Source organism: Ambystoma mexicanum, chromosome 1p, assembly GCF_040938575.1.
Source record: "Ambystoma mexicanum isolate Mex_15411 chromosome 1p, UKY_AmexF1_1, whole genome shotgun sequence".
NCBI lineage: Eukaryota > Metazoa > Chordata > Amphibia > Caudata > Ambystomatidae > Ambystoma > Ambystoma mexicanum.
Genome location: NC_090921.1, coordinates 92,255,418 through 92,278,467, shown reverse-complemented (window position 1 = coordinate 92,278,467; position 23,050 = coordinate 92,255,418). Strand labels below are relative to the sequence as shown.

Here is a 23,050-nt window from a genome sequence, read left to right as displayed (position 1 = left end):
AGCCTAAATTCTGATGGTGACATCAATCCTGGCTCAGCACACATGCAGGTATAAGAGCCAACCCTAACAGCCAGGGCCCAATTGAACTCGTGAGGGACAATCTCTGCGACAGACGGGAAGGTTAGTACAGGAGGGGGAAGATGGAAGGAGAAGAAGAGAAAGGTCTTCAGTTGTTTTGCAATCCGGTTGAAGACGGAAAGAGAGAGGAATACGGTTCCATAGGAGGGAGCCAGCTGAGGAGAGGGACCTGCCCCCAGCCCTCTGCTTGTTGAAACGTTTGATCAGCAGCGAGTTGGAGTCAAAGGATGGAAGGGGTGTGGAAGGAGAGTATTTAGTACAAGAGAGTTGCAGGTAGCATGGTCCCAGGCCCCAGACAGCCTTGCAGATCATGCAAAGTAACCCATTCTCCCCTTTATTGTTCCCGCTCTCCTTTCTAGGTGACATGCACTGTCATGATGGGTGTAATTGATTGATCTTTTCCCTAAGCAGCCATTATTCATCTGACTCGTCTCTTCCCTCGTACCTAGTCGTGCCCCACGACTCGGGGCCAATAAACAGGCTATTTGTGATCAAAATTCAAATTTATTTCAATACGATCCACCTAAGGTGGTCTAAATGCAGGGGAAGTCACCACAAGGCATCACATAGGCATTACATGGGCTTATTTACTCAAGTGAACGTGGTCTGCCTGCAACAATCATGATCAAAATAATATATACGCATTCAGTCACGCGAAAGAACTATATAGTCTTGGAAGGATAGCTCAGCAGTAACGCGCTCGCCTTGGAAGAAAAATGACACAGAGCAACACAGGTTTGATCCCCGGGTCCGCGCTTAGAAACCTCTGGGTATTAGGCACGTTCTAAATAACCAATCATATCACTAATAATATTGCTAACAATTCTAATCACAAATAATACAAGGCCGCCTCTGACAGCACTTAATTCTATGACCTTAGTGCCACTTATCATGTAATATATGAAAGCTCTGCTCAGTTAACATTAACAGAAAACCAATTTCAGTCAACAGATGGCCAGTCCAACACATTTTATTTTCTCCAGTAGCAAACAAGTAGTGACACTAGAGAAAGGATGCATAGAAAAATAGAGAGTGGTTTTACATTGGAGCTCTCTGCATTTCGGCTGTCAATTTCAAATGGTCCAAGACCCGGTCAGATAGCAAAGTGAGCTAAGCGCTCGCCCCGACATCTGTGCGCACCCTGCTGTGGAAGGTTCGAATCCTGGCAGGGTCAACTCAGCTGAGGTCGAGGTCGATACATTGAGCAGCACTCCATGTGATAACATCTTCTCTTATTTCAGCGCTCTGAGACCAACGGGGTGTAGCGCTATTTAAGAAATGAATTATTCTTATTGGGCAGTTTACAAGAGGGTTCCTGGTATGTGAGAGCCTCGAGGCCATGTGTGGGGTGCTGTCTTCTAAGGGAGCAGGTCATTACTTGTATCCCATAAGGGCACCCTTGACGTGCTTGCTGGGGAGAAGAAAAGCATTATTCGGGCGTCTCTCCACGTTACATTGAAGCAGTCTCCATTTGTCTTTGATGTTCCCCCCACAACACCCCCCTTCATGGTCTCCATGTCTACCACTGCCTCTTTAGTAACATTTCTCAGTTTTGTCTGTGTGTCTTCTGCCTTCTTGTGACATGCGGGCGTTTCGTGGGCCACCAGTTAGAACAAGTTAGGGGGATAGCTTTGCTGTCTAAAGTCTCACTCGTACAATTCAGTCGCGCCTAGAAACACTTGTGTATAGGCGCGTTATAAATGCCATCAGTTAGAACAAGTTAGTGGGATAGCTTTGCTGTCTAAAGTCTCACTCGTACAATTCAGTCGCGCCTAGAAACACTTGTGTATAGGCGCATTATAAATGCCATATCATATCACATGTGTGATTTAGGGGGATAGTTCTGCTGTCTAAATCCTGTCCCTGTAAGGTTTAATTGGTTAGTTGTAACGGGATAGATCAGCTGTCTAAGCGTTGAGTGGAAAGAGAAAGGCCGGAGGGGCTGGGGTTGCAAGAGGAGCAGAGGTGAAGCTGGGAGAGGGTGGGGCCAGGCTGAGGTGAGGGAGAAAGGCCAGAGGGGCTGGGTCTATCAGGGGAGCAGAGGGGAAGCTGGGAGAGGGTGCGCCAGGCTGAGGTGAGGGAGAAAGGCCAGAGGGGCTGGGTCTACCAGGGGAGCAGTGGGGAAGCTGGGATAGGGTGGGCCAGGCTGAGGTGAGGGAGAAAGGCCAGAGGGGCTGGGTACAAGGGGAGCAGAGGGGAAGCTGGGAGAGGGTGGGGCCAGGCTGAGGTGAGGGAGAAAGGCCAGAGGGCCTGAGGCTACAAGGGGAGCAAAGGGGAAGCTGGGAGAGGGTGGGCCAGGCTGAGGTGAGGGAGAAAGGCCAGAGGGGCTGGGGTACAAGGGGAGCAGAGGGGAAGCTAGGAGAGGGTGGGGCCAGGCTGAGGTGAGGGAGAAAGGCCAGAGGGGCTGAGGCTACAAGGGGAGCAAAGGGGAAGCTGGGAGAGGGTGGGCCAGGCTGAGGTGAGGGAGAAAGGCCAGAGGGGCTGGGTCTACCAGGGGAGCAGTGGGGAAGCTGGGAGAGGGTGGGCCAGGCTGAGGTGAGGGAGAAAGGCCAGAGGGGCTGGGCTACAAGGGGAGCAGAGGGGAAGCTGGGAGAGGGTGGGGCCAGGCTGAGGTGGGGGAGAAAGGCCAGAGGGGCTGGGGTACAAGGGGAGCAAAGGGGAAGCTGTGAGAGGGTGGGCCAGGCTGAGGTGAGGGAGAAAGGCCAGAGGGGCTGAGACTACAAGGGGAGCAAAGGGGAAGCTGTGAGAGGGTGGGCCAGGCTGAGGTGAGGGAGAAAGGCCAGAGGGGCTGAGACTACAAGGGGAGCAAAGGGGAAGCTGGGAGAGGGTGCGCCAGGCTGAGGCGAGGGAGAAAGGCCAGAGGGGCTGGATCTACCAGGGGAGCAGTGGGGAAGCTGGGATAGGGTGGGCCAGGCTGAGGTGAGGGAGAAAGGCCAGAGGGGCTGGGTACAAGGGGAGCAGAGGGGAAGCTGGGAGAGGGTGGGGCCAGGCTGAGGTGAGGGAGAAAGGCCAGAGGGCCTGAGGCTACAAGGGGAGCAAAGGGGAAGCTGGGATAGGGTGGGCCAGGCTGAGGTGAGGGAGAAAGGCCAGAGGGGCTGGGGTACAAGGGGAGCAGAGGGGAAGCTGGGAGAGGGTGGGCCAGGCTGAGGTGAGGGAGAAAGGCCAGAGGGGCTGCGGTACAAGGGGAGCAGAGGGGAAGCTGGGAGAGGGTGGGGCCAGGCTGAGGTGAGGGAGAAAGGCCAGAGGGGCTGGGGTACAAGGGGAGCAGAGGGGAAGCTGGGAGAGGGTGGGGCCAGGCTGAGGTGAAGGAGAAAGGCCAGAGGGGCTGGGGTACAAGGGGAGCAGAGGGGAAGCTGGGAGAGGGTGGGCCAGGCTGAGGTGGGGGAGAAAGGCCAGAGGGGCTGGGGTAGAAGGGGAGCAAAGGGGAAGCTGGGAGAGGGTGGGGCCAGGCTGAGGTGAGGGAGAAAGGCCAGAGGGGCTGGGGTGCAAGGGGAGCAAAGGGAAAGCTGGGAGAGGGTGGGCCAGGCTGAGGTGGGGGAGAAAGGCCAGAGGGGCTGGGGTACAAGGGGAGCAGAGGGGAAGCTGGGAGACGGTGGGGCCAGGCTGAGGTGAGGGAGAAAGGCCAGAGGGGCTGGGGTACAAGGGGAGAAAAGGGGAAGCTGGGAGAGGGTGGGCCAGGCTGAGGTGAGGGAGAAAGGCCAGAGGGGCTGGGGATTGAAGGGGAGTAGAGGGGTAGTTGGAATAGGGTTGGGGCTGAGTTGAGTGGATGGAAGGAGGTTCACTACAAAATCTTGGTTCTTCATGTTGGAGATCCCAGACCTATGTCAACCGAGCACAGAGTTTGATAGACAGTAATAATTTTATACATTTTGAAAATTAATTTGTACTCTTGTTGTGGCTTGGGTTTTAACAACCTCTATTTGTAGCCATTTTTAAAACCTGTTTTAATGTCTTATAATTTGGACATGTTTATGTCACGAAAAGCCCTCGGAGCCGAACGTATTCATAAAAAGCTCAAACTTCACCTGATCCTGCTTCTAGGCGCTTGGACATTTGTAGAGCAAAAGTAAACACATGATGACTCTATAGTAAACAAGTGAGCTATTCGTATAACTATCCCTAATAATGCCCTGTTGTTGTATAGCACTTCTTGCCAGAGTATTGCCTCTTTGAAGTGCTATAACAATAGGAGGTATTATTATTACCCACTATACCGAGCTCAGCAGGAGGTAGGGCTGAGTTGTCCCCCGGGATTCTTACCTGTGATTGCGGGTTGCACACAGCCGCTTTCAATGTACACGAAACGTCTATGTACAGTTGAGCTTTCAGCCACACCAAATTAAAATACTGTCAAGACAAGGTGCCTCATTACGAGTTTGCCGGTAGCCCGCCCGGCAAACTCGCCTTATCGTTACCGGCGCCTGATATACAGTGTTACCGGGGTATTATGTGTGCCGGCTACAGCAGTAAGCTCCCATTCCATGGAGTCCGATGGGGATATGGTCTTTCCCCTTCTGTAATGGCTTGGCAGGCAAGGAACGATGGTCTGGAGGGTTGCCCCGAGCAATGCCAGTGGTTAAGATTCATTCTAAACCTTCCAGCGATCACCTCTTTGTTTTTGCTTTGTCACCCCGAGTGGGACGGGTATGCCCAGACGTGGGTCCCGTGCCTGCTGGGCCTAGAGACCCAAGCTACTCCTCACTGATGAGGCCCAACAAGGGCGAAACATGTTTGGGGATGCTTGTGGTCTTGTGCAGAACGGATGTGGCCTAGCAGTTCGTGCTGGACTGCCCCTTTTGGGGTGGGACCAAGCCTGATTTGCATATGGTCTTTCCCCTTCTGTAATGGCTTGGCAGGCGAAGAACGGTGGTCTGGAGGGTTGCCCAGAGCAATGCCAGTGGCTAAGATTCATTCTAAACCTCTTTGTTTTTGATCCATGGGATGGGAACTACTGAATCACAACGGCGCCGGTGATACAGCCCTTTCTCTGCCGGTAGGGGCCTGAACTCCCAGCAGGTCAGGCCCCCTGGTACTTCACTGCACCTACAGGCAGACTCGGACAGACTGTTGAAAATGCCAAATATGCTAGTACCGTCACTTATTCCAGCATTTTTACCGGACCAGCTTACCCATAATGAGGTCCAAGGATTATTTGAACTTTTTTCATATATATAAGAATATGCCTTTTTTCATATAAGAACATGCCTCTTTGAACATGACCCAATTGAAAGGTAATGCAAAATGATGGATATTTTTCACACTGAAATTTGTATTGCGATCTTTGCAGTTTCACTAAAATTTAAAAGGGTTTAGACTTTCAAGGGTTTTGTTCAGGCTTCAAGTGTCTCATTTTCAGGAATATAGCCCCTACATGAAGGATTCAGGAAATCCAAAGTGGGGTTACTGAGAGACATTGGTGGGAGTGATACAGGGGGGGTGGGAGCGGGGCAATCGTCTTGTCAGTCTCTGCTCCTCATTGTCAGCGAATGGTTCCCTGAAGAGGAGAGTCTTCGGTTCTTTCCTGTATCGCAGGAGGGAGCCAGCCTGATGTTAGCAGGAAGGTTGTTCCAGAGTGTGGAAGCCTAGCGGGAGAATACCTGTCTTCTGCCTTTCTCCTTCTTGCACTTCTTGGATTCCAGTCTGGAGGTATCTAGGACGCTGGTGTTGAGTTGACCTCCTGAGAGGGTGGTCTTTTCAACGGATATGATAGTGTCTTGGACATTAGAGCTTTGTAGGGGATGCAGGCTGTCTTGCACTGGACAAGAGTTTGGAAGGGAGCAGTGTTTCAAGCATCACTTTATGTGTACATTTAAGCACATACACACAAAACACAAAGGCGTTTTCTGTCATGCGTGTTAGAAGAAAACCATGGAGCAAATGCATTTCAAAACAACATCCTGTGGAAATGGAGCTCCTCTGCGTGCCCTGAGTTCAGGGATTTAGGGAAGAAACCTAAGAAATAACCTGAGAGGAGACTAAGTTTGATGTTGCACTGGTGTGAAGGACGGGTGCAAACATCTAGCAGAAAACCTGCCAGGGATTGGGAGCCCAAGACTCCCACATTTCGAGGGAGTCTTTGCGAGTGTTTAACAAGCTCTCTGGCCCTAGTGTTCTAGCCACGCCTCCCCAAAATGCAATAATTTGACCCAAGTCGCCATTAAACTGTTCCATAACGGCACCCGATGAATTTGATGCAAACTTGGTGGGCATTTTAATTGGGCACTTGCAAATGGTTTCTACTGGATTTCATTGCAACGAATGGGGTTTTGATATCGGACCAAGGGGAATTGTACTTAATGAGTAATACAAATGAAAACACGCAGACACATCCATATGTGACACTTTATAGCACGATGACAAGCCGTGATGTGTATGCTTTTGCCTGCCTTTTATACAAGAACTAGTTGGGGTACCCGGCGTTGCACATGTCCTGATCGAGTGGTGTCTCATGTGCCCTGGAGAAAGTTGCTCTTGCCCTCTGGTCGGCAAGTCCTGCTTCAGTTTGCTCTGGTGTCTCATGTGCCCTGGAAGATGATGCTCTTGTCCTCATGTCGGCAAGTCTTGCTTTAGTTTGCTCTGGTGTCTAATGTACCCTGGGGGATGTTGCTCTTGTCCTCTGGTCGGCATGTCTTGCTTCAGTTTTTCTCACTTGCCCTGGAGAAAGGTGCTCTTGTTCTCTGGTCGGCAAGTCTTGCTTCAGTTTGCTCTGGTGTCTCATGTGCCCTGGAGGATGTTGCTCTTGTCCTCTGGTTGGCAAGTCTTGCTTCAGTTTGCTCTGGTGTCTCATTTGCCCTGAAGAAAGTTGCTCTTGTCCTCTGGTCGGCAAGTCGTGCTGCTGTTTTTTGTGCTTCAGAAGCTCTTGATATTGATTTTCGCTTTGCATCAGATGGAGCTTTTCCAAGAGATGTTCGTTTTTTGTGCGGCATGTTTCTGTCACTCAATGGCTTCAGCACATTTGAGAAAATGTCCAAGAAATATTGATTGATTGTGATCTCTTCTTGTGAATGAACTTACGTAAAAATCAACTCTTCCATCACCCATATTTGAAGTGGCGTGATAAAAAAATGTAATTGTTTTTTTAAATTCCCTTTAAAAATGCTTTAATAAACACTTTTGAACTGTAGTAATACATTTCAAAGAAATAACCAACACATCAAACATTTTGCTTCAGACACTTTTCCAAATGTTGCCTCCTTCTAGTACCTACTGTAGTGAATCGGGGTGAGCATCAGTAAATGAGGGTGTCTACGGAGGGAATGTTTTGCAGCCAACCATAGACTACGATCTTGCCCCAGACAAAAGAGGAATCCATGCCAAGGTTGGTAGCTGTGGGTTCAACGGTGTAGATTTGGATAGCCGCGCAAACATACTCACACACACGAACATATATTCCGCTTTATATATAAAGATACCTGCAAGGCTCAACTTAAAGACTCCAAGCAAGAAACGTTTATTAAAACAGGAACAGAACATCAACGATGTTGGCAAAGAGCAGACAGGTAGATTGTTATGCATTGCATAAAAAGCATTTAGAAGGTGCATGGAAATTGGAAAAACACTTCTTTATTAAGTATAGGAACAGCCATGCATTTTATTGTGGGAGCATGTTTCGGGATAACACCACATATGGGCAGTGTGTTAATTAAAGTCTGAATGTTACCTACTACAAAACATCTTTTTGATTTGACATAAAACGCGTGCTTATTCTTTTTCTGCCATTTGTACAGGTTACCTGCTTGTCAAATAAAGTATAAGTCAGCAGCTGTATCCTGTGAAGGCCCACTGACCTATCCCAGCCTGGTTTTGATGTATGTACTTTGATGTCTCATGCTTTTCATCTGAACCTATGATGTCCTGGTATAAGTTCCAGTCATCTATTTCCAAATCGTTTCTAAATGATCCAGTTGATCTTAGGTGGGTGCCTGTACTCCAGGGACGTCATTTAGGGGTCCGACCCCTGAGGTCTCCCTTGCTACGCATAAAAAAATGTTTTAAAAAAGTCATTTTTTTCTTCTTTTATTAATGCAAACCCCTGGGCTGTGGCCAGCGCCATGTGGCTCTTTGCCTCTGGCTTGGCTGGCTTTCTTGTTCAGGCCTCTTAAAATAAAATGAACAGGGGTTCCACAAGTCTAACACTTTGAGCAGTGACAGTAAATAAGAAAGAATAGGAAAACCAAATAATGTGTCTTTCTGGAATTCTATACAATAATTGCTAGACTCATTAAAGGTTTATTTCAGGCACACTTCAGGGGGTGAGTCACTGATGTAGTCTGTTCTTAAACACCTCAACTCAGCCTTTCATCCTTCCGAGGTCAATAAATGAGTAGCAACACATGGTGGGTGATATTGTATGTATATTTTTCCTATATAAAGCGCTTAAGTGTAAGTGCTACATAATAACACATCATTTGGCCATGGACGTCTGCTTGCATTCACAGTAATTTGGTAATATGGGACAATAAACACTGATACTAATGATACATATGGTGATCCATTCTTGTATGAAATGTATATCACATTATAGATATAACCATATTTTTCGTAGTGTACTTAGGAACAATGCTATGCGATGCCCCTTCCTGTTTTGTCAAAGGGTGAAAGGTCGCATTCCACCGCTTCCCGCGATATCACTTCCGGGTGGGGTCAAATTACTTCATTTCCTGTGATGTCATCAGAGGTCAAGGGTTGAGTGATGTCACTTTCGCTATCCCTGGCATTTTGGTGAAATGACGACCCTGCTGTACTCCCTTCAATCTCGAATCAATAAAGGTGTACATTTATCTGATCAGGCGGCTTACATAATTAAAACCAATATTCTCCAACTCGATGCAATAGAAGCCATTTCTTAACTGTCAACTGGAAGTTTACCAAGAAGAGCTACTCGCAGCTGCCATGGCACGGCTAGCAATATTCCACCACCGATGCAACCAGCCCCTGCTTCAGGGTTCTGCAACCTTTGGCTCAGTCTCCAGATGTTTTGAACTACAACTCCCATCATCCCTACCTATCATAAGCAACGGTGCACGATCATGGGAGTCATAGTCCAAAATATCCAAAAGAAGTTTGTGTTCTTTCTACGCTCTCTTCGCCTCTGTCTTATTGTTCTGCCCAGCTGAGCGGAGGGAGTCTCTAACTTTTTGGGGAAGGCGAGAGGACAACAATAATCACCGGATTCCCACTCAGAGCGTCCCCCAGTAGCAGCTCGATTTGTTCATTAGCTAATCGAATTTAATAATGCTGCACATGTTGTTTGCTACCATATATGCCAGGTACACCTTCTTATGCCCAGGTGCAGCATGACATGCCCAGTAAACACATTCAAGGAACACCTGCCTATTGTATGACCAGTCTCGCATTCCAACGTACAGGTGTTTTGTGACAGGAAGACCCTTCCATGCCCCCACCTTGGGCACTTAGTGCAACTGTATGAAGGCAAAGCTCATAAGCTAATTTTACTTGTGGACACGTTGCCTAAGATGGCCGCACAGTAAGGTGCGCTGCAACAGAGCTGCTGAGTCTGCCTACAGAGCTGCTGAGTCTGCCTAAGATGGCTGCACAGTAAGGTGCGCTGCAACAGAGCTGCTGAGTCTGCCTAAGATGTCCCCATGGTAAGGTGCGCTGCAACAGAGCTGCTGAGTCTGCCTAAGATGGCCGCACGGTAAGGTGAGCTGCAACAGAGCTGCTGAGTCTGCCTAAAATGGCCGTACGGTAAGGTGCGCTGCAACAGAGCTGCTGAGTCTGCCTAAGATTTCCGCACAGTAAGGTGCAGGTGCGCTGCAAAAGAGCTGCTGAGTCTGCCTAAGATGGACGCACGATAAGGTGCGTTGCAACAGAGCTGCTGAGTCTGCCTAAGATGGCCACACCCGCTGAGTCTGCCTATTATGGCCGCACGGTAAGGTGCGCTGCAACAGAGCTGCTGAGTCTGCCTAAGATGGCCGCTCGATAAGGTGCGGTGCAACAGAGCTGGCAGCCGAGTCTGTCTAAGATGGCCACACAGTAAGGTGCGCTGCAACAGAGCTGCTGAGTCAAGGTAAGAGTTCTGCTCAATGTCTATTGCATGTGACTGCGTATCCTTCACGCTACTTGTACGCTTCATGTAGCTCTGCGCCCCGTACCATACGCTGAATCCCATGAAAAAACGTGGGTAAGCCGTTCCATAGTCTCTATCATCCATAAGGCACTCTTTGGCTCTACTCCCTCCGCTCTTCGACTTCCTACGCCCCCCACTACACACATCTGCTTTCATTCAACTGCATACATTACAGTTTCTGCTGTGTGCACTACACTGCTCCTCTTGCTCGTCTTTTCACGAATCAATAAATAATGATCGAAACATTTTTAATCATAAAATACCGAATATTTATTTGGTGTCCCCCATAACTCCCCATTTATCTTTGTCTATAACCCCACTCCAACCCCCTCGCCACCCGTTTTAACTCCTTGCCCCAACCCCCGTGTATGTATATATATATATATATATATATATTAAAACAATTCGGTATTTTTTCGGTAGAAATGATTCGTTAAAAATGTTGTTAGTTATTATCTTTTCGTTATTATCACTGGATACCGGCTTATGCAAATACAAGATAACAGAACCTGTACAGGAAGCGCTGCTGTTTGTTACTGTAGCACCCACCACCTTATCTTGAGGTAATTTTCCCTCTAATAAATCTAGGTTTTTCCTCTGCTTTTATTCTACCTGCTATGAAATGCCTGGTATATATTTGCTGGCAATCGCAGACCCATCACCAACTAAACCATCATTTTCAAACTTAGTGAAAAACCAGTTGTTAGCAAGCTACAAGCTTATCTAGACCAAAAGTAGTGGTCCTCTTCTGTGCGATCTGGATTTCATACCCACCATGGCACCGAAACCTCCTTATTGGGAATGTGGGATGATGCCCCGGCAGCTGCAGAGTCCAACAACCAACCCATGCTGGCGATATTGGACCTCCCTGTAGGACCTGACACACGCTATGGCTTTAGACCATCGAAACATTTGTCGCCCCTCGGAACAACATCTATGGATTTTCGTCATTCCTTTTGGGACAAACCCAACGTGTCTCCATCCATTCAGCTCCTCCTTCACTGTAGAGGTCACTCCACAGCGTAATAGTTGGACGAGGTGGCGTCCACCAGCAAAAAGTAAATTACAACATCCAAAATGGGATATGTGGTTTGTATCACCTGACCTTCCCCTGTCATGTGGGACGAGCTATAGGGCACCCAAGATCCAATGTAATTTAAACAAAAGGGAGGAGAGCTCCATGCAAATGTGAACTTAAAAGGAGGGGTTAAAGAAGACGTTAACAGTATGTAAAAGGAAGATCGCCTCTAGTTTCTGGACCCACACGAAACATCTCTGATAAAATATCCCATGTATTTCAACAATGGATCAGTATACTCTCTAGTATTGCGAAATTTACTTTAATAATTTCATAAAAAACATATTTGGTAAACTCATAAGATCACAGGCACTTGCGTGAAAAAAGAAATGACATTCAACCCTTGTCTAAGAGAAAATTTCGATTCAAAACAGATATTCTTGGAATATCATACACATTTTAAATCAAACAAATGTGTATCAATCTGTGTACAAAACATAGCCCAACATGTTTCTGTCCTTATGATGTAACTTAATACAGGACATTCCTGTTAGTTATGATGTAACTTAATACAGGACATTCCTCAGGGGAAGAGCTATAATGAAGGTTTATATTTTCCTTCGTCTACTATCGAAGTGCCGCATATTTTCTTAGCTGATGAATAGTCCATGGTACTTAAATAGCAGCAAAAAATCACCCAGTCTTCAGCACCAGTGTGGAAGAATTAAAAACCAAGCAAGTATGGATACTCTGCAACCTAGGTCTCCTGTGTCAGCTTCTCAGGCGTTACGAACCATGAAGAGACCTCAGATTGTTAGACCTGAAACAACCCTATAGTATGTATAGTATGTTGGCCAGAAACCAATCGCATCATGTGACAAACATTGCAATCCTAGAATCGTCATTGTAACCAGAGGGCGTCCATTTTGGGAAATATCAGCCATTTGCTTTTTTCTTTTCTGTCAAATGCTTTGTAAATGTATTCTATGCTTCAAACTTACACACGGTGCAAGGCTACGGCCTGAATGCTGAAATACTAACACAGACAGGAATGTCAAACTATGCAGAAATACATAGTTTTTCTCTCTCACTTAGTCCTTGAAGCCGAGCAGAAGTCGCATCTAATCAGTAGCTCAGGTGCCGGCCTGTCTTGGAAACACTGTAGTAAAAGGCAGTTAAACCATGAATTATATTCTTCTAGTGGTGCTCCTTCGCGGAGATTGGTATTTTCTGCTTCAGAACTGTCTGACCCTGAGCTCATGAACCGAGACACATAGATAACGTGCTAAGGAATGGTTCTCTGCTACGAACATGATATCTTTGCTGATCTAAGAGCTCTATGTTCCCCATAACAGAAAGTTGTCTCTGCTGCTATTGCTAGAATAACTATGTTTAGATTGAATGAAGACTTGTCATAACGTGTCATAAGTGTCATGACTGTCGATCACCGAACCCTAGCCCAAATGACACGTTTATGGGAGGATCAAATTGCCTTCGTAAAGATTGTATGTAATGTATATATATTGTTGCTTGAGCGTTGCTTGCTCTCTTGCATCTCAAGAGGTCTGGGAACACACGTTGCGAGACGTTGAGACCCAGTTGACCGACTGAGATACTTTGAAATAAACCAGACTTGTTTGGAAATCCAACCTCGTGTCTGTCGTGTCACTGAAGTATATGGTTATTGTGTCTTAGTTTCCATATGCGGTCTTTATGCCCTAGTAAGATTCTCAAAATAAAATCCACCCTCACTATCCACTTAAATGGGAGCCTCCCCAGTCAACATCCAGCAGCCAGACTGTGAACTGCACTTCAGGGGTTTAAGAAGAGCAATATGTAGAGAAAAAGTTGCCTTCCAGAGCTAGATTGGAGGTACTGAGCTGCCATGCTAAGAGTTTCATGAAAGCATACTCCGAGTCACAGTACCTGGTGCTACACTGGGAGGTGTTTGCTTACAGAACCTGAGAGGTGCTGAGAACCCTGAGAGGCACCTCCTGATACCCAAGAGGTGCCGAAACCCCTGAGTGGTACCTCTGGATAACTGAGAGGTGCTGAGAACCCTGAGAGGCACCTCCTGATACCTGAGAGGTGATGTGAACCCTGAGAGGTACCCCTGATACCTGAAGGGTGTGGAAAACCCTGAGAGTTACCTCCTGATACCTGATAGGTGCTGAGAACTCTAAGAGATAAGTTCTGATACCTGAGAGATGCCGATAACCCTGAGAGGCACCTCCTGATGCCCAAGAGGTGCTGGGAATCCTGAGAGGCACATCCTGAGAGCTGAGAGGTGATGAGAACCCAGAGAGGCACCTCCTGATACATGAGAGGTGCTGAGAACCCTAAGAGATAAGTTCTGATACCTGAGAGATGCTTATAACCCTGAGAGGCACCTCCTGATGCCCAAGAGGTGCTGGGAATCCTGAGAGGCACATCCTGATAGCTGAGAGGTGATAAGAACCCAGAGAGGCACCTCCTCATACCCGAGAGGTGCTGAGAACCCTGAGAGGCACCTCCTGATGCCTGAGAGGGGCCGAAAACCCCAAGAGACACCTCCTGATGCCTGAGAGGTGATTAGAACCCTGAGAGGTACCTCCTGATACATGAGAGGTGCTGAGAACCCCGAGAGGCACCTCCTGACACCTGAAAGGTGATAAGAACCCTGTGTCATGATGCCAGGCCCAGCACCCCCGGGAGCAGGCATCACGCCCCCGGGTAAAAGTCCAGCGGCCCTTTATAGGGGCTCTTTGGTCTCTGTCCTGGCGCCATTGGCGCCAGGCTCATGTTGGATATCAGTCCTGGCGCCATAGGCGCCAGGCTCATAAGGGGAAGTGTTTGGTGCACTTACCTGAAGCAGACCATGCTGCACACTCACCTGATGCAGACCATGCTGCATGAAGAACCAAGCCAAATGAGGCTTAGGAGGGACTATTTTTCTGAAGGAACTATTTTGTTACTTGGGTGGGGCTGTGGAAGAATACTCACCTGGAACTTCTTCCAAGGCTATTTAAGCCACGCCCGGACAGCCACAAGTGCTTCGCGTTGTTCTGCATCCCAGCAGCTGAACGCTCACCGTGTCTGCTCCTGCACCTGGACTCCAGCCACGCCCGCCTCGAACCTGGACACATCTGTAAGGGAATAAGAGAAGAGAAAGGTGAAAACCAAGAACTATTTCAACCTTCTTACCTGCATCCGGAATCTTCACGCCAGCATTCCTGAAGGAAGACTTCCATTTAAAAGCACCGCGTTGCTCGCTGCAGCGCGGCACTTCACTCACCTGTTCCCGAGACGCCGCCCGGCTCCATCGCGGCTCTCAGTGCCGGTTGCCACATCTCTGCACCGCACCTAAGGGAGAGAAGAAGAGACAAAAGGTGAGCAAGGGAACACAAGAGGAAAGCCGAATTTTCAGCCATATTACTTACCGGCTATTCTTGGTGAACCATTCCACATCTCGGGTCGGCGCCACATCTCTGGCAGGTACCGCACCCCGGCCCCTATGGGGAAAGGACAAAAGACATTACTGGGGAATTATAAAGACATTTAGAGGGGTCGCCCACATCACTAACTCACCTGATTTTACCCCGGCAATTTAACCCCTCAACGCATAGCCTTTGTTCTGCACCTGAAATAAAGGACAGAAAAAGACAACATAAAAGGAGGCTCACACTTGAACTTTTGCATCTTCATACTTACGGCGTATCGCTCAGTAAAGTCAAGTGGATTTGCCAGCTCCATTCTGAAAACCAGTGAAGTAACTGGACGAACGCGCGCCCCTGCACCAGAAGCAGGATGGAGAGTTCATCCTTCCAAACCATAAGGTGAGCTTAAACCGGGGGTTTTGGAGGAAGTCAGAGGAGAACGAAGGGGGAAAGGCGGGAGCAAGCACATTATTCAGCAGACAGTTAATCCCCTTTCTCATCTGCAGAAGGATATTCCTACGGGCCAGACAAGCATAAATTTGGGGGTCCTGTTCAATCGGTGGTCCGAATTCTGCGCATCACGCTTGAAGAGGCCACAGCAACCCAGACCAGACCAGCGCCTCCGTGGGAGCCAGATGAGCGTTACACCCTGGGAGGCACCTCCTGATGCCTGAGCAGTGCTGAGAGCCCAGAGAGGTACCTCCTGATGCCTGAGAGGCGGCGAGAACCCTGAGAATCCCCTCCTGATGTATGAGAGGTGAGGAGAACCCGGGTTGGTACCACCTGATGTCTCAGAGGTTCTAAGAACCGTGAGAGGCACCTTCAGATCCCCGAGAGGTGATAAGGACCCCGAGAGGAGCCTCCTGATGCCTGAGAGGTGATGAGAACCCTGGGAGGCTCCTCCTGGTGCATGAGAAGTGATAAGAACCCTGGGAGGCACCCCCTGATTCCAAAGTGGTGCTGTGAACTCTGAGAGGCACCTCCTGATACCTGAGAGGTGCTGAGAACTCTGAGAAGCACCTTCCGAGGTACTAGAGGTGCTGATAACCCCAGATGGTACCCCCTGATGCCTGAGAGGTGCTAAGAACCCTGTATGGCACCGCGTGGTACTTGAGAGGTGCTGAGAACCCTGAGAGGCACCTCCTGACACCTGATAGGTGATAAGAACCCTGACATGCACCTCCTGATACCTTAGAGGGGATGAGCTCCCTGGGAGGCACCTCCCGATGTATGAGCAGTGCTGAGAGCCCAGAGAGGTACCTCCTGATGCCCGAGTGGTGCTGAGAACCCTGAGAGGTGCTTCCTGATACCTGAAAGGTGCTGATAGCCCTGAGGGGCACCTCCTGATACCGGAGAAATGATTAATTAGGACCCTAAAAGTCACCTCCTGATGCCTGAGAGGCGGCGAGAACCCTGAAAGGCCTCTCCTGATATATGAGAGGTGCAGAGAACCCGGGTTGGTACCACCTGATACCTGAGAGGTTCTAAGAACCGTGAGAGGCGCCTTCGGATCCCTGAGAGGTGATAAGAACACCGAGAGGAACCTCATGATACTTGAGAGGTGCTGAGAACACTGAGAGGCTCCTCCTGGTGCCAGAGAGGTGCTGAGAACCCTGATAGGCTCCTCTTGGTGCCTGAGAGGCTCCTCTTGGTGCCTGAGAGGTGCTGAGAACCCTGAGACGCTCCTCCTGGTGCCTCGGAGGCGCTGGGAACCCTGAGAGGCTCCTTTTGGTGCCTGAGAGGTGCTGGGAACCATGAGAGGCTCCTCCTGGTGCTTGAGAGGTGGTGAGAACCCTGAGAGGCACCTCTGATACCAGAGTGGTGATGAGAACTCTGAGAGACACCTCCAGATTCTTGAGAGGGGCTGGGAACCCCAGATGGTACCCCCTGATACCTGAGAGGGGCTAAGAACCCTGTATGGCACCTCGTGGTACTTGAGAGGTGCTGAGAACCCTGAGAGGGACCTCCTGATACCTGAGAGGTGCTGAAAACAGTGAGAGGCACCGCCTGATACCTGAGAGGTGCTGAGAGCCCTGAGAGGCTCCTCCTGATGCCTGAGAAGTGCTGAGAACCCCGAGAGGCTTCTCCTGATGCCTCTGTGGTGCTGGGAGCTCTGAAAAGATGCTAGAAACGGAGGGGCGCTGAGAACCGTGTACAGCGCCTAAAACCAGAAAGGAACTAACAAACCGGGAAAGGGCCTAGAATCTGAGAGGTGCTGTAAACCCTGAGAAACACATAGAGTCAGAGTGGCACGAGAACCCTAAAAGCACCTAGAACGTAGGAGGTGCTGAGAACCCTGAACATCCCTAGAACAAGTGATCCAGGCTTTGAGACTCTTGAAAGTGCCTAGAAACAGAACCTTCAACCTTACATTCACAGGTACAGCCTCGTGTGCCTGAAGTACGATCTCGCCAGGTCCAGCCACACGTGCCAGAGTGCAACATTGCCCAGCTAAGGACACGTTAATCTGCCAGTTGGTACATCTGCCTTGGATACTGTCCTGCCAGGTTCCACATTGCCATGCTAGTCACTGCACAGCCAGCAGCAGAGCAACATTCCCTCTCAGTCACTGACAAGGTTCAACACAGGCAGAAGTAGTTCACTCTACACACGCACGCACGCACACCCGCACGAACCTTCCTTCACACAAGATAAGATAAGCAGTTGTACAAGAATCCCAGTCACAACAGGTGCAGCACAGGCCGGGACAGTGCAGGCTTCACACTGACAGGTGCTGTGTAGCACAGCCAGCCGCTGTGCAACTTTCAGTCCCACAAATCATAGACACCAGCAGTGGAAGCTTCCATTCAACATAACTGCAGTACCGGTGGCAGCAGTGCAGGCTTTGCAGCCACAGAATAGTCACGACGCATACAGCTGCAGTGCACGCTCCCCTCGGCCAAAACAGGCACAGCATATATGACAGGCAGAGGCACTGCAGGCTTCCCTCCCCAGAGTAGACACGGACGCCATGACAGTTTCCTTCTCATATATATGTGCAGCAGGGCAAGCGTCCCATGAGAAACAGATCCAGCACAGGCAGCTTTAATGCAAGCTTCCCCCCACATAACATGCATGTGTAGCAGCAGTGGAAGCTTCCCTCCCCCAAAACATGCATGTGTAGCAGCAGTGCAAGCTTCCCATGAGAAACAGATCCAGCACAGGCAGCTTCAATGCAAGCTTCCCTCCCCCATAACATGTATGCGTAGCAGCAGTGCAAGCTTCCCATGAGAAACAGATCCAGCACAGGTAGCTTCAATGCAAGCTTCCCTCCCCCATAACATGTATGTGTAGCAGCAGTGCAAGCTTCCCTCCCACATAACATGTATGTGTAGCAGCAGTGCAAGCTTCCCGTCTACATACCATGTATGTGTAGCAGCAGTGCAAGCTTCCCTCCCATATAGCATGTATGTGTAGCAGCAGTGCAAGCTTCCCGCCTACATAACATGTATGTGTAGCAGCAGTGCAAGCTTCCCATCTACATACCATGTATGTGTAGCAGCAGTGCAAGCTTCCCGTCTACATACCATGTATGTGTAGCAGCAGTGCAAGCTTCCCTCCCATATAGCATGTATGTGTAGCAGCAGTGCAAGCTTCCCGCCTACATAACATGTATGTGTAGCAGCAGTGCAAGCTTCCCGTCTACATACCATGTATGTGTAGCAGCAGTGCAAGCTACCCTCCCATATAGCATGTATGTGTAGCAGCAGTGCAAGCTTCCCTCCCCATAAAATATATGTGTAGCAGCAGTGCAAGCTTCCCGTCTGCATACCATGTATGTGTAGCAGCAATGCAAGCTTCCCTCCCACATAGCATGTATATGTAGTAGCAGTGCAAGCTTCCCGCCTTCATACCATGTATGTGTAGCAGCAATGCAAGCTTCCCTTCCACATAACATGTATGTGTAGCAGCAGTGCAAGCTTCCGGTCTACATAACATGTATGTGTAGCAGCAGTGCAAGCTACCCTCCCATATAGCATGTATGTGTAGCAGCAGTGCAAGCTTCCCTCCCCATAACATATATGTGTAGCAGCAGTGCAAGCTTCCCGCCTACATACCATGTATGTGTAGCAGCAATGCAAGCTTCCCTCCCACATAGCAGGTATGTTTAGCAGCAGTGCAAGCTTCCCACCTACATACCATGTATGTGTAGCAGCAATGCAAGCTTCCCGCCTACATACCATGCATGTGTAGCAGCAGTGCAAGCTTCCCTCCCCCATAACATGCATGTGTAGCAGCAGTGGAAGCTTCCCTCCCCAAAAACATGCATGTGTAGCAGCAGTGCAAGCTTCCCATGAGAAACAGATCCAGCACAGGCAGCTTCAATGCAAGCTTCCCTCCCCCATAACATGCATGCGTAGCAGCAGTGCAAGCTTCCCATGAGAAACAGATCCAGCACAGGCAGCTTCAATGCAAGCTTCCCTTCCCCATAACATGTATGTGTAGCAGCAGTGCAAGCTTCCCTCCCACATAACATGTATGCGTAGCAGCAGTGCAAGCTTCCCGTCTACATACCATGTATGTGTAGCAGCAGTGCAAGCTTCCCTCCCATATAGCATGTATGTGTAGCAGCAGTGCAAGCTTCCCGCCTACATAACATGTATGTGTAGCAGCAATGCAAGCTTCCCATCTACATACCATGTATGTGTAGCAGCAGTGCAAGCTTCCCGTCTACATACCATGTATGTGTAGCAGCAGTGCAAGCTTCCCCCCACATACCATGTATGTGTAGCAGCAGTGCAAGCTTCCCCCCACATAACATGCATGTGTAGCAGCAGTGCAAGCTTCCCTCCCCCATAACATGCATGTGTAGCAGCAGTGAAAGCTTCCCTCCCCAAAAACATGCATGCGTAGCAGCAGTGCAAGCTTCCCATGAGAAACAGATCCAGCACAGGCAGCTCCAATGCAAGCTTCCCCCCACATAACATGCATGTGTAGCAGCAGTGCAAGCTTCCCTCCCCCATAACATGCATGTGTAGCAGCAGTGCAAGCTTCCCATGAGAAACAGATCCAGCACAGGCAGCTTCAATGCAAGCTTCCCTCCCCCATAACATGTATGTGTAGCAGCAGTGCACGCTTCCCGTCTACATACTATGTATGTGTAGCAGCAGTGCAGGCTTCCCTCCCATATAGCATGTATGTGTAGCAGCAGTGCAAGCTTCCCGTCTACATACCATGTATGTGTAGCAGCAGTGCAAGCTTCCCTCCCATATAGCATGTATGTGTAGCAGCAGTGCAAGCTTCCCGCCTACATAACATGTATGTGTAGCAGCAATGCAAGCTTCCCTCCCACATAACATGTATGTGTAGCAGCAGTGCAAGCTTCCCGCCTACATACCATGTATGTGTAGCAGCAGTGCAAGCTTCCCTCCCACACAGCATGTATGTGTAGCAGCAGTGCAAGCTTCGCGTCTACATACCATGTATGTGTAGCAGGAGTGCAAGCTTCCCTCCCATATAGCATGTATGTGTAGCAGCAGTGCAAGCTTCCCGCCTACATACATGTATGTGTAGCAGGAGTGCAAGCTTCCCTCCCACATAGCATGTATGTGTAGCAGCAGTGCAAGCTTCGCGTCTACATACCATGTATGTGTAGCAGCAATGCAAGCTTCCCTCCCACATAGCATGTATGTGTAGCAGCAGTGCAAGCTTCCCGTCTACATACCATGTATGTGTAGCAGCAGTGCAAGCTTCCCTCCCATATAGCATGTATGTGTAGCAGCAGTGCAAGCTTCCCTCCCACATAGCATGTATGTGTAGCAGCAGTGCAAGCTTCCCTCCCACATAGCATGTATGTGTAGCAGCAGTGCAAGCTTCCCACCCACATAGCATGTATGTGTAGCAGCAGTGCAAGCTTCCCTCCCATATAGCATGTATGTGTAGCAGCAGTGCCAGCTTCCCTCCCCCATAACATGTATGTGTAGCAGCAGTGCAAGCTTCCCGTCTACATACCATGTATGTGTAGCAGCAGTGCAAGCTTCCCTCCTACATAGCATGTATGTGTAGCAGCAGTGGAAGCTTCCCTCCCCCATAACATGCATGTGTAGCAGCAGTGCAAGCTTCCCATGAGAAACAGATCCAGCACAGGCAGCTTCAATGCAAGCTTCCCTCCCCCATAACATGTATGCGTAGCAGCAGTGCAAGCTTCCCATGAGATTCAGATCCAGCACAGGCAGCTTCAATGCAAGCTTCCCTTCCCCATAACATGTATGTGTAGCAGCAGTGCAAGCTTCCCTCCCACATAACATGTATGCGTAGCAGCAGTGCAAGCTTCCCGTCTACATACCATGTATGTGTAGCAGCAGTGCAAGCTTCCCTCCCATATAGCATGTATGTGTAGCAGCAGTGCAAGCTTCCCGCCTACATAACATGTATGTGTAGCAGCAATGCAAGCTTCCCATCTACATACCATGTATGTGTAGCAGCAGTGCAAGCTTCCCGTCTACATACCATGTATGTGTAGCAGCAGTGCAAGCTTCCCCCCACATACCATGTATGTGTAGCAGCAGTGCAAGCTTCCCCCCACATAACATGCATGTGTAGCAGCAGTGCAAGCTTCCCTCCCCCATAACATGCATGTGTAGCAGCAGTGAAAGCTTCCCTCCCCAAAAACATGCATGCGTAGCAGCAGTGCAAGCTTCCCATGAGAAACAGATCCAGCACAGGCAGCTCCAATGCAAGCTTCCCCCCACATAACATGCATGTGTAGCAGCAGTGCAAGCTTCCCTCCCCCATAACATGCATGTGTAGCAGCAGTGCAAGCTTCCCTCCCCCATAACATGTATGTGTAGCAGCAGTGCAAGCTTCCCGTCTACATACCATGTATGTGTAGCAGCAGTGCAAGCTTCCCTCCTACATAGCATGTATGTGTAGCAGCAGTGGAAGCTTCCCTCCCCCATAACATGCATGTGTAGCAGCAGTGCAAGCTTCCCATGAGAAACAGATCCAGCACAGGCAGCTTCAATGCAAGCTTCCCTCCCCCATAACATGTATGCGTAGCAGCAGTGCAAGCTTCCCATGAGAAACAGATCCAGCACAGGCAGCTTCAATGCAAGCTTCCCTTCCCCATAACATGTATGTGTAGCAGCAGTGCAAGCTTCCCTCCCACATAACATGTATGCGTAGCAGCAGTGCAAGCTTCCCGTCTACATACCATGTATGTGTAGCAGCAGTGCAAGCTTCCCTCCCATATAGCATGTATGTGTAGCAGCAGTGCAAGCTTCCCGCCTACATAACATGTATGTGTAGCAGCAATGCAAGCTTCCCATCTACATACCATGTATGTGTAGCAGCAGTGCAAGCTTCCCGTCTACATACCATGTATGTGTAGCAGCAGTGCAAGCTTCCCCCCACATACCATGTATGTGTAGCAGCAGTGCAAGCTTCCCCCCACATAACATGCATGTGTAGCAGCAGTGCAAGCTTCCCTCCCCCATAACATGCATGTGTAGCAGCAGTGAAAGCTTCCCTCCCCAAAAACATGCATGCGTAGCAGCAGTGCAAGCTTCCCATGAGAAACAGATCCAGCACAGGCAGCTCCAATGCAAGCTTCCCCCCACATAACATGCATGTGTAGCAGCAGTGCAAGCTTCCCTCCCCCATAACATGCATGTGTAGCAGCAGTGCAAGCTTCCCATGAGAAACAGATCCAGCACAGGCAGCTTCAATGCAAGCTTCCCTCCCCCATAACATGTATGTGTAGCAGCAGTGCACGCTTCCCGTCTACATACTATGTATGTGTAGCAGCAGTGCAGGCTTCCCTCCCATATAGCATGTATGTGTAGCAGCAGTGCAAGCTTCCCGTCTACATACCATGTATGTGTAGCAGCAGTGCAAGCTTCCCTCCCATATAGCATGTATGTGTAGCAGCAGTGCAAGCTTCCCGCCTACATAACATGTATGTGTAGCAGCAATGCAAGCGTCCCTCCCACATAACATGTATGTGTAGCAGCAGTGCAAGCTTCCCGCCTACATACCATGTATGTGTAGCAGCAGTGCAAGCTTCCCTCCCACACAGCATGTATGTGTAGCAGCAGTGCAAGCTTCGCGTCTACATACCATGTATGTGTAGCAGGAGTGCAAGCTTCCCTCCCATATAGCATGTATGTGTAGCAGCAGTGCAAGCTTCCCGCCTACATACATGTATGTGTAGCAGGAGTGCAAGCTTCCCTCCCACATAGCATGTATGTGTAGCAGCAGTGCAAGCTTCGCGTCTACATACCATGTATGTGTAGCAGCAATGCAAGCTTCCCTCCCACATAGCATGTATGTGTAGCAGCAGTGCAAGCTTCCCGTCTACATACCATGTATGTGTAGCAGCAGTGCAAGCTTCCCTCCCATATAGCATGTATGTGTAGCAGCAGTGCAAGCTTCCCTCCCACATAGCATGTATGTGTAGCAGCAGTGCAAGCTTCCCTCCCACATAGCATGTATGTGTAGCAGCAGTGC

General features: G+C 49.3%; 1 protein-coding gene across 1 annotated transcript in view; it reads right to left on the bottom strand.

Moving 5' to 3' along the window:
* LOC138454998 (very-long-chain 3-oxoacyl-CoA reductase-like) overlaps positions 1-23,050 on the bottom strand; it is a 266,556-nt gene that overhangs the window by 194,943 nt on the left and 48,563 nt on the right. The gene's annotated exons all lie outside the window — the stretch shown is intronic.